At 41.2% G+C, this 18,863-nt stretch overlaps 1 protein-coding gene across 4 annotated transcripts in view; it reads left to right on the top strand.

Annotated features, from left to right (window-relative positions):
- APBB1IP (amyloid beta precursor protein binding family B member 1 interacting protein) overlaps positions 1-18,863 on the top strand; it is a 74,668-nt gene that overhangs the window by 17,825 nt on the left and 37,980 nt on the right. The gene's annotated exons all lie outside the window — the stretch shown is intronic.

The raw sequence follows: 18,863 nt of genomic DNA, 5'->3' as shown, positions 1-18,863 counted from the left end.
ACATACATACATACCACATCTTTTTTATCCATCCATCTGTCAATAGACATTTAGGTTGCTTCCGTATCTTGGCTATTGTAAATAGTGCAGTTGGGGTTGTGCATGTACATTTTTAAATTAGAATGATCTCTGGATGTATACCCGGGAGTGGGATTGCAGCATCATACAGTAACTCTAGGTTTATTTTTTTAAGGAGCCTCCATACTGATATCTGAGGGCTTGCCAGGTGGGGCTAGTGGTAAAGAACCCAGCTGCCAATGCAGGAGACGCAGAAGACATGTGTTCAATCCCTGGGTTGGGAAGATCTCCTGGAGAGGGCATGGCAACCCTCTCCAGTATTCTTGCCTGGAGAATCCCCAAAGCCTGGTGGGCTACAGTCCATAGGGTTGCATAGAGGCAGACACTACTGAAGCGACTTAACATGCATGTACATACTGATAACCACAGAGGCTGCACCAACTCATATTCCCACCAATAGTGAAGGAGGGTTCCTTTTTCTCCATACCCTCTATAGTATTTATTATTTGTGGACTTTTTAATGATGGCCATCCTGACTATTTGGATTTGTAGTTTTGATTTTCATTTCCCTGGTGACTCAGATGGTAAAGAATCTGCTTGCAATGCAGGAGACCTGGGCTTGATCCCTGGGTCGGGAAGATCCCCTGGAGAAAGGAATGGCTACCCACTTCAGTATTCTTGCCTGGAGAATTCCATGGACAGAGGAACTTGGCAGGCTACAGTCTATGGGACTGCAAAGCATTGGACACGACTGAGCGACTAACGGTTTCTCTTTCACTTTTTGTCTAGTTGGTGATATTGAGCATCTTTTCACAAGCCTGTTGGCCATCTTTGTGTCTTCTTTGGAGAAATGTCTATTTAGGTCCTACTGTATAGCACAGGGAACTATATTCAATACTCTGTAATAACCTATATGGGAAAGAATCTGAAAAATAATTTGTATATGTATAACTGAACCAGTTTGCTGTACACTTAAGACTCACACAACATTGTAAATGAACAATACTCCAACTAAAAAAAAGAATCTTTAAAGAGGCTATTGTAAAAAGAAAAAAAAAAGATATGTATATATTTTAAAACACTCTCCCTTGTCTTTCCATTCATGACTTTCCCACCCCTGCCAGTTACAACCAAGAATGCCTGTGGAGCCAGTTGGTTTTCTTGGTGGGGAAAGGATGGGCTGAGCATTAGACTCCTGGTCAGGAGACTGTTGGCTGGAACAGTGTGACGTGCACTGCTCACTGTCACCCTTCTCTCCACAACCATGATCAGAATATCCGATCAGCCCGTATTCTTGAGCATTGGAGCATCCAATATGATTTGGTGGAGATCTTGAGGGGGCCTGCTTTTCTTTGAGGGGTGGCATTTAAGCTGAGTCTCAAGCACCAAAGCTACTGCATTCACCTAAAATCTCTCTCCTTAAACCCTAAGCTGCTAATAAGACTCTAAATAATGGATCTAAGGCAGTGATTCAAAGTGGCACTTACTTTAAGTAAAGTAATTAGTGATTCCATACTATTGCAGCTAACTAATTTTCTGATCTAGGATAAGTTGCTTAAACTTTGTAAAATAGGAAAAATAATGCCAGCTTCTAAAGGATTATTATCGGCATGTCTTCAGCCTTCCAGGCCTTTCAGAGGCTAAAGAAGGCTTCAGTTCCAGTTGCTTATGTACTGGGGCTACAGTTACTGAGTGCACAGAGCTCAGCCAGGCCTGTTGTACAGACTGTACAGCTACGGCTAAGTCACTTCAGTCGTGTCCGACTCTGTGCGACCCCATAGACGGCAGCCCCCCAGGCTCCCCCATCCCCGTACATGCATTCATTTATAGACTCCCACCTGGACCCCATGAGGCAGCTAGTTATCACACCTTTCGAAGATGAGAAAACTAAAGTGCCGAGAAGTTTAAGTAACTTGCCCAAGGTTACCCAGCCAATAAGTCACAGTGCTGGGTTTTGTCTCGGAGTTCTAGACTCTGCTCTGTCCCTGGGGAAGGGTCTTGTCTGCCCCAGCTGGCTCGTGGTCCCCCAGCCTCGGCCGTGGGTGGGCCCACATGTCTCAAGGCAAATGTGAGCAAAATAGGAGCGCCCCACCACCACACACACACTGCACCCCAACTACTTATGGAAGCTGATTTGGGAGAAAAATACTGTTAATAGATGTTTTTTGCTTTTTTTTTTTTTTTAAAGGATGAATCATCGTGAATGTGTGGGAGTAAAAATTCAGCTCCTATCTTGAAAATAGTTCTAACTTCAGTTCTAACTTCAAAATAGAGTAAAAAACATTTTCAGTGCATCTTTGAGGAAAAAGAGAGAGAATTTACTAATTTTAAAATTTAGTAAAAATTTACTCATTTACTAAAATTTTAGTAAAATACATTAGAATTTACCAAAAGGTTTTAGTAAAATTTATAGAAAAAGAATTAGAACTGGGTTTCCGCTGAAAACTCTTAAATGCACCTCAGATTTTTCTGATATATTTTCCATGGCACATGGTATATCATGTTTTGGGCACACGCGCTCACAGAAATGGCCACAAGTACTTGAAAATAGAGAGGAGGCCAGGGCATGCATGGTGGGGACACACACTGCTTGAGCTCATTAATGCAGAGTTTACCACCCTTGACTGTTATTTTTACCAACAGCCCCAGTCCTTTGGGGGTTTTGGTACCAGGTGCAGAATACTGACCAGGACCCAAAACCAGAGATTTTCTTACCGCACAGAAAGGCAACAAGAATTAATTGATATTTCCAGTTTTATCCTTAAGCCTTGCTGCAAATAATTTTTCAGCAAAGGAAAACATCTGGCTTGTAACATTATTTCTTGAAAAGAAGGACAAATAATCCATTTCCAGCAATACAGAAGTGGTTGAATGATGGCACAGCACATCTGTGGGGGACTTCCTTGGGGGTCTGGTGGTTAGGACTTCATACTTCCATTGCAGGGGCCATGGGTTTGAGCCCTGGTTGGGGAACTAAGATCCCACATGCTGTGTGGTGTAGCCGAAAGAAAAAAATAAGTAGATAAAAATAAAATTTCAGTTTAAAAGAAAGATGTTTGGAGCCGTGAAATTGGAAGAACTGTGAGTGACAGGAACACACGTTATAATTGCTACTGACTGAATGGACTCACCTTCTCAGATAGGTTGTCTTGTCTTATCTCTCTTCCCCACTCCCTTCTGAAGGGGCTCCATTTGGTTTCCACCCGCAAAGCTTCTCCAGAGATAACCAGTGACTTTTATGTGGTTAAAGCCAAAGGTCATTGTTCACTTCTCATCTTGAGAACATTCAGCATCCTTATCCTATTTCATTGATCAGTTCCTTAACAGTTTCTTTTTGGAGGTGGAAGACACTGCATCAAATGTTCAGGGACATTTTAGGACATAACAGCATACAGTTGCTTATAGAATTTCATATTGTTTCTTCTTGGTATTACAAATAAAATGTGAACCTTTACCTCTTCATATTGAGAATCTTAAGATTCTAAGACAGGCTGAGCGTGCCAGACACTTAGCCAAGCCTTTTCCTTTCAACCTTTACAGTTCACAGTGCAATTTTTAGGCTCATCCAAAAAAGTCAGTCCATCCTAAAGGAAATCAGTCCTGAATATTCATTGGATGGACTGACAATACTTTGGCCACCTGATGTGAAGAACTAACTCATGTGTAAAGACCCTGATGCTGGGAAAGTTTGAAGGCAGGCGGAGAAGGGGACGACAGAGGATGAGATAGTTGGATGGCATCACCGACTTAACAGACATGAGTTTGAGTAAACTCTGGGAGTTGGTGATGGACAGGGAGGCCTGGCATGCTGCAGTCAATGGGGTCGCAAAGAGTCAGACACAACCGAGCGACTGAAATGAAAAAAGACATGAATTTTAAAAATATTTATTTGCTTAAATACAAAGATTTATTTTTCTTTATTGTCTTAAATATTTTTGGAAGCGAAACAGCTTTTGGATTCCAATTACAAGTGTTTAGTAGGTAGGCCTTTGGTACCTAAATGATAATTCTTCATGATACATAAATCTGTGAAATCCATCTCTTTTGAATTTGAAAATTACAGTCTGAGCACTCTAGTAATTCCTGCTGCCATGAATTGTATGTCCTGGTCTATGAATGTCAGTCTTCGCCAGACCTTAACTTTACATTTCAGTGCTGCATCACTGAATTTTTTTTTAAGCTTTTTATATATTTTTAATTTTAATTTTATTTATTTATTTTTTGGTTGTGCAGCATGCAGGATCTTAGTTTCCCAACCAGAGATTGAACCCAGTGCAATGGAAACATGGATTCTTTTTTTTTTTTAATTTATTTTTTATTTGGAGGAAAATTGCTTTACAATGTTGTGTTGGTTTCTGCCCTACGACAGTGCAGATCAGCTTTCCTTCCCTCCCGCATCCCACCCTTCTAGGCCATCACAGCGCGCCAAGCTGAGCTCCCTATGTTGTATAGCAGCTTCTCACCAGCTGTCGATTTCACAGGTGGTGGGGTACGTATGTCGATGCTGCTTTCTCTGTCGCCCTTTTTCCTTCCCCCACTGTATCCACAAGTCTGTTTTCTGTATCTGCATCTGCATTCCTTCCCTGCAAATAGGTTCATTAATACTATTTTTCTAGATTCCATATATATGCATTAATATACGATGTTGGTTTTCCTCTTTCTGACTTAACTTCACTCTGTATAACAGGTTCTAGCTTCATCCACCTCACTAGAACAGACTCAAGTTGCTACAGTCATCAAGACAGAATGATACTGACACAAAAACAGAAATAAAGACCGGTGGAACAAGATAGAAAGCCCAGAGATAAACCCACACACATATGGGCATCTTATCTTTGACAAAGGAGACAAGAATATACAGCGGAGAAAAAACAGCCTTTTCAATAAGTCGTGCTGGGAAAACTGGACAGCTACATGTGAAAGAATGAAACCAGAACACTTCCTAACACCATACACAAAAATAAACCCAAAATGGAAGTGTGGATTCTTAAGCACTGGACCACCAGGGGAATCCCTGATAGCTTTTTAAATCAAGTGTGTCTTCTACTACCAATGCAGATAACAAATAAAATGACGATAAGATAAAAAGACACCTTTTCTGTTCCACTCAGTTGACACGTGTGTGGTTAAGGAATACTGTGTCATAGCTGATTCCTACTGGTGGTAGCCAGATTTCATATTCGACGATATGAATCATGGCTTCAGAAGTATTTGAATGTCAAAATATGTTTTTGAGTTGAGGAAATAAGTTGCCTTTAGTTTTTCTTTTGGTTTCAGTGATTTTTTTTTTATGGTGTATAGCAACCTGTGGGTCTATTTTGCTATAAGAAATGACTCACAAAGCTGGCCAACAGTCTTAGAGTGTTGTTGTGGCAGATTCAGCCCTGAGGAGCTGTTTCCTGCTTTCTAAGCAAAGCCTGGAACATGTGCTCTGCTGGGCACTATTCCATGCATCTCAGGGGACATTGGTCCTTTTTACTCCACTTATGGCCTAGGTCATGACTCTTCATTCTTAGGAATCTTTAGGAAATATCCCCGCTGCCCTCCTGCAAATTAAAAAGCCATCTGACACTAATATTCTCATGCTTGGATATTTAAGAATTTCAGCAATCGCTCAGGGAAATCCTCCTTGCACTAGAACACATTGGTCTTCACTGCCACAGCAAAAATGAGAAATTGAAGCCAAAGTGTTTTGACCTCTTTCCCTTCATCCTTTTCCGCTTTCAACTAGGAGTTGGAAGAAGGGAATATTACTGTTTTAAAATCATGCATCAAAATCTTGTGATTGCCAGATAATTTGTTTCCACCTGTTTGTTGCGCACAGTGTTAAGACCCAGGCGGCCCCTCCCTTTCTATCTATCCTAAGGGGTGGATGTCAGGACCATGGCCTGACAGGGACCCTAGCTTAGCATAGCTGAGCAGGGAGATGCTATGATAGCACCCACAGTCATGTCTATGAAGACAAAACCCCATTCTGGAGTCTTTAGAAGCTCTGATGTGAAAGAGCCTCCCTTTGAGCTGAGATGTTACTGCGTGAAATCCTATTTCAGTTTGGTTTCCTATACTGCGTGTGCCTTTTTCTCCTCTTACATTTTCCTGGTGCCTGTGACCATGTGTCATCTCTAGGCAGACGTGCTGCGAGTGTCCAGGTGTACTTTGCACCTACGTTTTTCTTTCACTACGACTCCCATGCTGTGACTTTTTGACTATGTGGCTTGTTTTCTGCATAAGGCAGGAGCAAGCAGCACGATGGAAGAGACAGGACTTGAGTTTGAGTCCTGTCCTGTGTGATCTTGGGCCTGTCACTCAAACAGCTCTTCATCTATGAAGATGGGAGTAGTAGGGTTATCCACCCCTGCAGGGTTTTATGATAATTAGATGAGATAACAAATCAGCTCTGCTCAGGATAGATATTTTTTTTCTTTTGTATTGTCTTTGCCAGCATCTCACATTTCATTCTCTCCCTGTTCCTCTTTCTTTCTTTTCTTTTTTTGCTTGGCTTTTTTTTTTTTTAAAGGGGTACCATTTTATTTATTTATTTTGTTTGTTTTTTTTATTGCTCTGGGTCTTTGTTGCTGCGCACAGGCTTTCTCTAGTTGCAGTGAGCTGGGGCCACTCGTCATTGCAGTGCATGGCTTCTCATTGCACTGGTTTCTCTTGTGCAGCACAGGCTCTAGGCACACGGGCTTCAGTAGCTGCAGTACTTGGGCTCAGTAGCTGTGGCACATGGGCTTTAGTTGCTCCGAACCTTCCCAGACCAGGAATCAAACCTGCATCCCCTGACTTGGCAGGCGGATTCTTCTCCTCTGTACCACCAGGGAAGTCCCTGCTTTGCTTTTTTAAATTCAGATCCACCGGACTTAGAAGATTTTGGTTCTTTCCCTTCTCCTCAGCTTTTTCTCTTGAAAAGTTTCAATACTTCAACAACAACAAAAAAGTAAGAATAAGTGCAACAGACAGCCGTATTCCCATCACCCAGATTCACTCATTGTTTACATTTTACGGTGTGTGCTTTATGTTTTTCACCATTTATCTCTTAAGAGCAAAGACCTTCTCAAACACAAACCACAGTTATCACACCCAGGAAATTTCATTGACTTAATAATTTTCTGATACAGTTCATATTCACATTTCTGATACAGTTCATATTCACATTTTCCAAATTATCCCAATAACATCTTTTTTTTTCCCCCGAAGAGTCTAGACAAGTCATTTTGTTTGTTCTGCAGAAAGTCCCTCAATGGAGATTTGTTGGATTGACCCCTCCAGACTAGACTCCAGTGAAATACTCTGGTGTGTTAGTGTAGAGGTGATGCCACGTCTGGGGGGCATTACCACAGGGGCAGTGATGTCAGGTTGTCCCATCAGTGGTGATCCTAAGTCTTTGATTATTTGGTTGAAAGTGTGTCCACCAGATTTTTCCATTTAAAGGTATCCCCTTTGAAAGCATTAAAGAATACTCTTGTGTCACTTACTATTTCCAAATTCTGTTGAACGTTTTGGGGTCTTATTCATGCATCTCACCTCTCACCTACCTGGAGCTTGACTTAGCAAAGCATCATCTTTTTTCTTTCCTTTCCTTCTCTTTTTTTCTCTCTTTTCTTGACTGTACCTCAAGGCTTATGGGATCTTAGTTCCCCAGACCTGGTCCATTGGCAGTGAAAGTTCAGAGTCCTAACCGCTGGACCCCCAGGGAATTCCCTCCTGTTCACTCTTACCACCCACTACGGTGGCTGTAGAAACGTTTTCCTTCTCTTTTCTTTATTAAAATGTTTTTGGCCACACTGTGTGGCATTTGGGAGGTTAGTTCCTTGACCAGGGATTGAACCTCACTCCCCGCAGCGGACGCACAGAGTCTTAATAACTGGACCATCATGTAAGTCCCCATTTCCCTTTTCTTATCTGTCTCCCCCTCTCATCGTTTCGCCTCCACTGCTTCCGCTTGAAGCCATTCATCCATTCAGGGAAGACTTTTGTAGGTCTTCTGTGACCAAGACAGGCACTATGTTTGGCGTTAGGAACGCAGAAGTAATCCTTGCCCTCGTGAAACTTAAATGAATGTATTGCATTTTACTTTTTTTTTCATTCATTCATGTGACAAGTATTCACTCAGTGTCTATCGTGTTTCTGCATTGCTCAGCTTCCTGGGAACCCATCAAGAAACAAAAACAGTCAAATCCCTGCCCTCATGGAGCTTACATCCTAGTTGATAAGTGGAAAGAGAATGTAAACAGGGAGAAGTGGGCTTGTGGTAAAGAGTTGATTTTGAAAGAGGTCGGGGAACACTGAGGGAACATTTAAGCAACCACCTAAAGGCTGTGGGGAGTAAGCCATTTAGGTCAGCAGGAAACAGGTGTTCAGATAAAGAGAAAAACATGTGCAGATGCAGGCAGGGTCCTTAAAGCAGCTGGGGGGCTCCCAGGAGCAGAAGAAATAAAGAAGATAAAATCAGAGACTCGAGGGATGGGGCAGGGCCAAGTAGTAGTTGAATATGTGAAATAAGAGAGAAGTTTGGGCTGGAGATGCACACTGGTTTTCGGCAGCTTGTATGCAGAGTTTTAAGCCACAAGATGGTGTGAGATCAGCCCGGAGTGAGTGTAGAGAGGCCAGAGGGAAGACCAGGAGATCTGGGAAATGAGGGGCTGATGGGAGAGGCTGAAAGGAGAAGCCAGTGAGGTTCCTGAATCTTACACATTTTGAGGACATTCCCTTCAAAAAAAAAAAAAGAGTACAAAATGATGAATAAAATTTAAAATAGTAAATATTTAGAGTGAGAAAGGAATCACAACAAATGGCTAATTTTTTAAAGTACTTACCACAAATCTAAAAAAAAAAAAATGATACAAATGAACTTACTTACAAAACAGAAATAGACTCACAGACATAGGAAACAAACCTATGGTGGAATCTAGAAAAATGGTACTGCTGCTGATGCTGCTAAGTTGCTTCAGTCGTGTCCGACTCTGTGCGACCCCATCGATGGCAGCCTATCAGGCTCCCCTGTCCCTGGGATTCTCCAGGCAAGAACACTGGAGTGGGTTGCCGTTTCCTTCTCCAATGCAGGAAAGTGAAAGTGAAGCTGCTCAGTTGTGTCCAACTCTTCGAGACCCCATGGACTGCAGCCTACCTGGCTCCTCCATCCATGGGATTTTCCAGGCAAGAGTACTGGAGTGGGGTGCCATTGCCTTCTCCGAGAAAAATGGTACAGATGAACCTATTTGCAGGGCAGGAATACAGACACAGATGTAGGGAAGGGACATGTGGTCACAGGGCAGAAAGGGGAGGGTGGGAGGAATTGGGAAATCAGGGTTGACATTTATATGCTGCTATGTGTAAAACAGGGGCTTCCCAGGTGGCTTGGCGGTAAAGAATCCTGCCAAGCAGGAGATGCAGGAGACTCAGGTTCAATCCCTGGGTCGGGAAGATCATCTGAAGGAGGAAATGGCAACCCACTTCAGTATTCTTGCCTGGAGAATTCCATGGACAGTGAAGCCTGGCGGGTTAGAGTTAATGGGGTTGCAGAGTCAGACACGACTGAGTGACTGATCATGATGGGTAAAATAGATAGCTAGTGGGAGCCTGCTATAAAGCACAGGAAGCTCAGCTCTGTGCCCTGTAGTGACCTAGATGGGTGGGATGGCGCTGGGGCGGAGTAGGAGGGGCTGTATATATATGTATACATATGGCTGATTCATTTCATTTTAAAGCACTTATACTCCAACTGTAAAAAATTTTAATTAAATATATCAAAATTTAAAAAAATAAAGAAACCATGGTTACCAAAGGGGAAAGGGAAGGGGAGGATGAATCAGAAATTTGGGATTAACAGATACACACTACTATATATAAAATAGACAAACAGCAAGGACCTACCATATAGCACAGGGAACAATATTAAATACCTTAACCTATAATGGAAAATAACCTGAAAAATAATACATATATATGTGCATTATATGTAATATGATGTATATATACTATACATATATATGTATAAGCTGAATTACTGCTGTACACCTGAAATATTACAGTAAATCAACTGTATTTCAGTTTTAAAATAACGTGTGTGTGTGTGTTAAGTCGTTCAGTCGTGTCCGACTCTTTTCGACCCTGTGGACTGTAGCCCACCAGGCTCCTTTGTTCATGGGATTCTCCAGGCAAGAATACTGGAGTGGGTTGCCATTTCCTTCTCCATTAAAAGAACATACATGCCACAAATATCATAGTATCCCCAAAGCACGTTTTTATTATTACTAACTGCCTGACGTATGTCTTCCTGCATTTTAGACTGCATATTCTCTGATCAGCTCTCCATATGGGGATGGATTTGAAATACAATCTTCTGTAGTGGAAATAGCTAATTTAGTCTTTCCTCCAGCTTGGTTACTCAACATTAATTGTGTTACTGGTAATTTAGAAAAAGTTTTGCTTCAGTCGCTTAACTCTCCATTGTCAGGCCTCATCTGTAACTTGCTCTGTGGTTTCTTCCACTGGAGGTGCTTCTTGCCCAGCAGCAAGATCTCAGAGAACTGAGTCACTTGCTTTTGCTAGATATAACGTGGTACCCATGGCTCCCAGTGGCTCAAGAAGCAGCTGGTCCAGTTTAACTGGGACCACACAGCTCCTGCCCCTCCCAGCTGCTAAGCTGGTCCTGCTGGTGAGGTCAGGTGGCCATGGAGCCTGGGTCAAGGTGACTGCAGGCAAGTAACAGAGCAGAACAGTGTTTGCTTCAGAGATTCTCCTTGGAATAGAGGATGGCATCCACAGTCTGTGAGATTTACCTTAGGTCCAGCTCTTGCTGGAGTCCAGGTGAAGTGGAAGTGATGCTGGCAGCCCACTAGCCCCACTCCAAGCCCTGAGACCACTACCACTCTCTCAGCAAGAAAGCAGTGTTCCATGCTGTGGCTTGGGGGCCAGAAGAGAAGTACAGTCTTAGAAAGAGCCTGTAAGTGAGGATCCCTGAAACTTAAAAAAAAAAGTTTACTTATTTGGCTGCGTCAGTCTCAGTTGCGGCACGTGGGACCTTCACTGTGGCACACAGGCCCAGCTATGGCTCATGGGCTTGGTTGCTCTGCAGCATGAGGGATCCTAGTTCCCAGACCAGGGATTGAATCCGAGTCGCCTCTATTGCAAGGTGGATTCTAAGCCACTGGACCACCAGAAGTCCCTGGAATCCCTGAAACTTAACTTTTACTAACTTCAAGTTCAGTTGGTCTCTGTTAGGAGGAAAAGCAGGAAGGAAAGCTTTCATGGAAGCCAAGTGAAAAAAGTATTTCCAAAACAAGGTGATCGGTGAATGGTGTTAAATGCTGCTTAAGAGGCTGAGAATTAACTATTGGACTTAGAAATGTGATGGTTGTTGGTGATCTTGACACAGTTTGGTGACAGGGTAGAAACAAAAGTTCATGGTAAAGAAGAGCTTGACTTAGCAGAGTACATTATTACTCTGCCCACTCCACCCTGCATTCACTCAAAACTAAAACAATTTGGAAAGAAGTCCATTTAAAAATCATACTTTTGGTGCTTCCCTGGTGGTGCAGTGACTGAGACACCACACTCCCAACACAGGGGGCCTGCGTTCAATCCCTGGTCAGGAGCTGGAGCCCACGTGCCCCAACTAAGAGTTTGCATGCCACCAGTGAGACCCAGTGCAGCCAAATAAATACATACAAATATTTAAAAAAACATATCTTTTAAAAAATACAGTAATCCATTTCATGTTATGTACATGTGTATGTCTACACTGTCAACAAATTCTAAGACTTTTTCAAATACCCCTTTGGTGTTTTTTTAATTATTAAATAAAATATGTCATTTCATGATCACTCTTCCATTTACAAATGTTTTTTCCATCAAACTTCTGCCATCACAATACTGCCTACCAAAGAATCCTGTTGTCTTGGCTGTTCCTTTTGCATGGTCATACATACACACACTTAACGACACCCCCATGAATTTCCTTTGTGATTGATTGTTGTATTGGTCTGCATTGTTCATATGACCATAGTGATTATCCTGTTAACTTCATAACAATTTGTTAGCCTAGTTCTCAAAATTTTCACTGACTTCCACCCACGAATGGATAAAGAAGATGTGGTACATATATATAATGGACTATTACTCAGACATAAAAAGGAATGGGATTGGATCATTTGTAGTGATGTGGATGAACCTAGAGTCTATCATACAGAGTAAAGTAAGTCAGAAAGAACAACAAATATTGTATGTTAAGGCAGATATGGAATCTAGAAAAATGGTACACGTGAACCTATTTACAGGACAAGGATGGAAATGCAGATATAGAGAACTGAAATGTGGACACAGGGAAGGGGAAGGGAAAAGTGGGACGAACTGTGAGAGAAGCATTGATACACACACACACACACAGAGCCATGTGTGAAATAGCTAGCCAGTGGGACGCCGCTGTATACCACAGAGAGCTCAATTCGGTGCTCTGTGATGACCTAGAGGGGTGGGAAGTGGGGGTTGGGAGGGAGACTCCAGAGGAAGGGGTATATGTATACATGTAGCTGACTCATGATGTTGTACAGCAGAAAAACAACATTTTAAAGCAATTATACTCCAATAAAAACATTTTTTTCACTGACCTCAAGTATACTGTGCAAAGCCAGTTAAGTTGACCCAAGACATTTCTTATGGTTCTTTGTTGAGTATTATTTGATCCTGTGTGTAATTTTAGAGATGTTTCTGCTTCCTGTTTTATGCTACACAGAAGTTTTACCTCCCTCCTCCCCCACACATTGCGAGAACCTTTAACCACGGGCTGCGTTGTTCCATGAACCACTTCCTCTTGAGGAGGGCTTTCATTGCATTTTGAAAAAAAACTACACAGCAGGAATTGGGTAAAATGCAATATTGTCTGTTATTTTCCAGTTGTACATACACTGGCTACCTCACGATCTCCACCAGCATTTGAGGACCTGGATTCTGCACTACATATTCCATACCAAGTGTGATTCCTATCACCAACAGATTTTTTAAAAATTATCTCCTCTTTTGTATCTGTAGTTGTCATATGTGGGCTGGGGCTTCCCTGGTGGCTCAGTGATAAATAATCCATGGACCAAATGGTTCGATCCCTGGGTTAGGAAGATCCCCTGGAGAAGACATGGCAACCCGCTCCAGTATTCTTGCCTGGGAAATCCCATGGACAGAGGATCCAGGCAGGCTACAGTCCATGGAGTCACAAAAGAGTCAGACAGACTGAATGGCTAAACAGCAACAATGTGTGGGCTGATTTTTTTTCCCTGGAAAAAATAAACACAGCCAGTTGGGGTTTTTTTAATTTAAAAATAATAAAAATATCAAAGCAAATTGATACTGAAAGAACCTCAGATTTTCCAACTTTCTTTCTCATGAATTCTGTTAATAGTTATAGTTTAATTCTGGCAATCTAGCTATAGACTCAGACACCACTTCACTTGCACAATAGTGCATGATACACGATAGTACGCGGTACACAATAGTGCTACAACCAGGGTGAATCTTGAGGACAAATATTTCTGTCCACTTACATGAGATGTCTAGAGTAGCCAGATGCATAAACAGAGAAAGTAGGGTGATGGATCCTAGGATTCGGGGCTGGGGGTGGGAGGGATGGGGAGTTACTATTTAATGGGTATGAAATTTCAGTTGAGGAAGAGGAAAAGGTTCTGGAAATGAATGGTGGTCATGGTTGCACACCAATATGAATGTCACAGAAATCCTACGAATTACATGTTAATCTCTTCATTTTACAGATGAGGAAACTAACCCAGGGAGGTTTAAAAACCTTATCCAGGTTGTTGTTGTTGGCATCTGGATTTACTGATAGGGTTGCCAAGTGCAATGGACAGCAAGTCTCTCCACGAGGTATGCTGACATCCATGAAAGTTGGATTCCAAATGATCAGTAGGGTTATATGAAGGATGAGTGGACAGAGGAGGATGCTACTTGAAGGGAATAGTGTGTACCAAAACAGAATGTTTAAAATCCTGTTCAGACAGTGTCAAGAGTTGAACCCTGAAGAGTAGGTTGGGGCAAATTACGAAGGACTTAAAGATGTGGCGAGACTTGAACTCTCCCTGCTTCATCGTGATCAGCCACAGAACAGGAGATTGAAACATTCAGATCCCCACTTCAAATTTGAAATGATAGTGATGGGACTTGATGAGGAATTCTGGAGGCTTGATGAGCTGATGAGAGTCTCAACACTGAGGATGAAGGAAAGGAAAGCTCTCTGCAGGAACCACCGACGGGATTTTTTTTTTTTTTGACTGATGGGGGTGGAAAAATGGGAAGAGTCTGGGGACTGTGCCAGGGTTTCTAAATTAGACTAATAGATGGATAATGACCAATAGTCAAGCTAGGGCATATAGGAGGAGAACGCACCAGAGGGGGAAGAATGATGGAAAAGCTTGTGGAATATTGAATGGGCTGCTTTAGGTGAATCACTCAGGTCCAAAATCATGGCTGGAATTGCTCATCCAAGTGGCAATGAAACCCGTGTCCAAATTGAGTTAAATAGACAAGGTTGACTTTGCCATAGATATAAACAGATGTCCTATTAAGCAATATATAGATATATATTTTCATAATATATGTTATATAAGTTGTATATAAGTATATTATATAACATGCAACATAAGTATATATTAGAATGCTGTCGGGATACACTTCTTCCTGCACTCTGGGGATCTGACTGACATCTGACACTAAGGCATCCGCCATAATGATATGGTATATGTATACACTGTGAAACAGTCATCACAAGTTGCATTAACACCTCCTTAGAGTCACCATGTTTTCGCTTACAGGCAGATTTTTTTAAATACGCATATTTAAAGCTTTTATAGGAAATGTATATATGTGGAGAAGAAAAACTATCTGTAGATAAAAACAGGCTCAGAAGTTTGAGCCTTAGGGAAAGACAGAGCATTAGGGAAAATCCCACCGTCATTCAGGGACTCTAAGGCAGAATTTCGGCCTGAATGTACAGCCTCAACCACCCCATCCCACTCCTATCCAACTCTCTGCGCCCTCCAAAAAAAAAACAAACCAGCAAAATCTATCTGATAAAGAATGATTCCAAATGTTTTTAATCAACAATGTGTTGTTCCTCCCCAATACACAAAAGGAGTTCAGAGATGACATACTCACACAAAAGGAGTTCAGAGATGACATACTCACAAAAAGATGTTAGTTCCACCCAGTCGCTATGTGCACGTTGCTTGTTTCACAATCCATTGCTTCACTGAGGCTCCTCCACCCTTTCTCTTTTGGCTGTTAACCCATACAACACTTTGAGTGCTCAGGGCTGGGTGTTTCTTTTCTCTCTTTCTGTCTGTTTACTCTTGATTTTGACCTTCAGGAAATAATGCACATATAAATAGACACAGCCCTATTTTCTTGTCCGTGTGTGTGTGTGTGTGTGTGTGTATGGACACTGTATATATCCATGGAACTCTGATTCTGTTCATTCCAAAAGCAAGGTTTTCTTGTAGGGAAGATAAATATGTAATCTGGTTTGAATTTACACATTAATACACATTTACGTTATTAATAGCTCTTAACTAAATGTTTCAGGATTTTCACCAAGAATAACAACGCTTTTATTTTATTTTATTTTTTTAAATGAGTTAACTTGTCCTAATTTTTATTTTTAATCAGAGGATAATCACTTTACAATATTGTGATGGTTTCTGCCATACATCAACCTGAATCAGCCATAGATACATATGAACCCTCCTTCCTGAACCACCCTCCCACCTCCCTCCCGATTCCAGCCCTCTAGTTTGTCACAAATCACCAGCTTTGGGTTCTCTGCATCATACAGCAAATTCAAAAAAAAAAAAAACAAACCGTGTACCGCAGTGTTCATTGCAGTTATGTTCATAGCTTTAAAAAAATGTCTATGGATTTCTTTCATTCTTTTCATTCTGTGTATTTCCTAGCATTTATAATAGTTAGGGCATGGAAGCAACCTAAATGTCCATCAACAGATGAATGGATAAAGAAGTTGTGTATTATTCAGCTCTAAAAAGGAATGCATTTAAGTCCATTTTAATTGACTTTTTTACTCTTGGAAAGAGTCTTAAAATTAGAGAAAAGTTCCTCATAGATAAATAAGATTTGACAAAGACTTTTCACATTTTCTTTACCTATCAACCTATCATTGTTGTTTGAGTTTTGGAAAAAGTCTTACAATTAAGGAAAGTTCCAAGCACCAGACAGACATTTTCACAAAACTCCCCTATCTCCCATATATCCTCCTGAAGTACCATTTATCTTTCTGAAATGTTATTTGTTTTCCGATAAGTGCCCCTCTTCCCCAAGTCACCTGTTTTTCAGAAGATGCCTTTATCTCCTGCTGCTGCTGCTAAGTCACTTCAGTCGTGTCCGACTCTGTGCGACCCCAAAGACGGCAGCCCAACAGGCTCCTCCGTCCCTGGGATTCTCCAGGCAAGAACACTGGAGTGGGCTGCCAGTTCCTTCTCCAAACAACGCTTTTAAACTGTGATCCCTTCAGCAACCTGCTGCTGCTGCTGCTGCTAAGTCGCTTCAGTTGTGTCCAACTCTGTGCGACCCCATAGACGGCAGCCCACCAGGCTCCGCCTTCCCTGGGATTCTCCAGGCAAGAGTACTGGAGTGGGTTGCCATTTCCTTCTCCAAGTAGGGACATTAGTCAATTTCAGCAACCTACTTTGCTTAAAACAAGATTTACAGAATAATTTTGATGTTAACGCCTTTAAGTAATTCAGTGTCAACAGACTCTAGGGAAAAGGAATGAGAGGGCAGGGGGAGGATTTTTCTACTTTGATGAACATCGGGGGAGTCAGCAGAAGTCACAAGTATGTGCTGCTGTTTCAAGTTATTTCCACATTAGGTGTATGATTCACTCTGGCATGTCCTCAACCTGTTTTGGTTTTTTAAATTTTTAATTTAATTTTTATTGTGTATTGGAGTATAGTTGATTTACAATGTTGTGTTAGTTTCAGGTGTACAAGAAAGTGATTCAGTTATACATATATTCATTCTTTTTCAGATTCTTTTCCCATATAGGCGATTACAGAATATGAGTAGAGTTTCTGTGCTCCACAGTAGGTTCTTGTTGGTTATCTATTCTATATATAGTGGTGTGTGTATGCCTCAACCCATTCTGTATCAGTGGTGTATACAGTCTGAAAATCTAAGGTGTTTGGGCTCAATGGATATTCTGACCCATCGATGCCACGTCTTAGCCACTGGGCCACCAGGGAAGTCCACAGGGTGGATGTCTGGCAGATATGCACTGATGGACTCCAGATGGTTTTTACAGCACTCATTCGTTCTGATTTCTCAGTGTCAGTGCCGTTCTAGCTATTTACTGTTAATATCAACCTGGCTTACAGATCAGTTCCTAGAACAAGGTTAAGTGCTAGATATGTCTTCATCATTGTCATCATTACATCTCTGTACTTTCAAGAACTGATTTTTTTAATCATTTAGGTCAGTTTTAAATAAGCAGAGTCGGTATGACAGAGGTCTTTTAGCTACATATAAAGAGACAGAGGGTTTAGTTAAATCCTGATTAACTAAAGCTATTAAATATGAAAAGGTATTATTGCTTAAGTATTAGTTTGAGGTTATAGTAAAGGGAGAACTATAAGTTTTCATGATAATTTAGTCATGGAAAGATAAACTCACCTTGACTTTGCCTATTTTAGCCAAACATTTTTTATTGACGTATAGTTGCTGTTGGTATTATGTAAGTTACAGGTATATAGTATAGTGATTCACGATTTTTAAAGGTTATACCTCATCTATAGCTATTATAAAACAGTGGCTATATTCTCGTGTCGTGCAATACATCCTTGCAGTTTACTTCATACCAGATTGTTTGCACCTCTTACCCTGCACCCCTATGTTGCCCCTCCCCTCCTCTCTCTCCCCACTGGTAACCACTAATTTGTTCTCAACACCTGTGAATCTGCTTCTTTTTTTGTTTTATCCACTAATTTATTGTCTTTTTTTAGATTCTACAGATAAGTGATATCATACAGTATTTGTCTTTCTCTGCCTGACTTATTTCACTTAGCATAATGCCCACCAAGTCATCTGTGTTGCTGCAAATGGCAAGATTTCACTCCTTGTTATGGCTGAGTAATATTCCACTGTGTACGTTTACCACATCTTCTTTATCCATTCATCTATTGATAGACACTTAGGTTGCTTCTGTATCTTGGCAATTCAAGTAATTCATTTTAAATACAAATACACACAAGTGTGTGTGCAGAGATAATATTATTATGGTTATGTGAGGAAAAAAAACCTTTAATGTTACATATATGATATTTACGTAAAAAAGATCAGTCATGAGTTGGTCATTGTTAAAGCTGGACAATGGGTACATGAAGATAATTACATTATTTTCTCAACTTTTGTATGTATTTAAGTTTCATATAAAATAATGGATACAAACACATGCATACACACACATACATATTGTTTGGTTTAAGTAATCCATGCTGATCTCATCTATTCACCAGACTTCTTAGCTTGAACTGTAGTGTTTTAGAGCATTTGTGACCCTTAGAAATTATCTGCAACAAAGTCCTTATCTTACAGATGAAGCAGTTGAGTCTTTATTGCCAAACAACACATTACTAATTAAGCCTTGTGACCGTGCCTCCTAATGTCCTAATCCAGCCTCACCAACAATGTCAGGACCAAAGCAATTAGTTATACCTCCCAGGGCGTCCCTCCTCACACTTTACGGAAGCACTTTTTCTCCCGTGGCCACTTCCTTCGCTTGGTTTAGGTAGAGAAAGGTTATAATGTAAAATACGTTTTATTTCCATCTCTTA

This window comes from Bos taurus, chromosome 13 (assembly GCF_002263795.3).
Source record: "Bos taurus isolate L1 Dominette 01449 registration number 42190680 breed Hereford chromosome 13, ARS-UCD2.0, whole genome shotgun sequence".
Lineage (NCBI taxonomy): Eukaryota > Metazoa > Chordata > Mammalia > Artiodactyla > Bovidae > Bos > Bos taurus.
This window is presented reverse-complemented; position numbering and strand designations above follow the sequence as displayed.